A 286-nucleotide genomic window follows, 5' to 3' on the forward strand; every position below is an offset into this window, starting at 1 on the left:
TTAAACTTAAACGAAGGAAACTTTTTTTTTACTACCATTTTCAAACTATCCCGAAGCGTGTACTCCGACTTGAACTTGGGCATTTTGAACTACAACATTAGCGGTGTTTAGCTCGTCCTTCATGGCAGTTTGGAGGATCTCTTGGCGTGACTTCCCTTTACCATGTCGTCCACCTCATGCCCTGTCTCGTTGGCCTTCGGGAGAAAAAACGTACATGGAGGCCTTTTCCTCCTCGATAGGGCATCCTCCAGGACCTTGGCATCGAGGGCCTTTGACTCGCCTGTGG

Source organism: Penaeus monodon, chromosome 21 (assembly GCF_015228065.2).
Source record: "Penaeus monodon isolate SGIC_2016 chromosome 21, NSTDA_Pmon_1, whole genome shotgun sequence".
Taxonomy (NCBI): Eukaryota; Metazoa; Arthropoda; class Malacostraca; order Decapoda; family Penaeidae; genus Penaeus; species Penaeus monodon.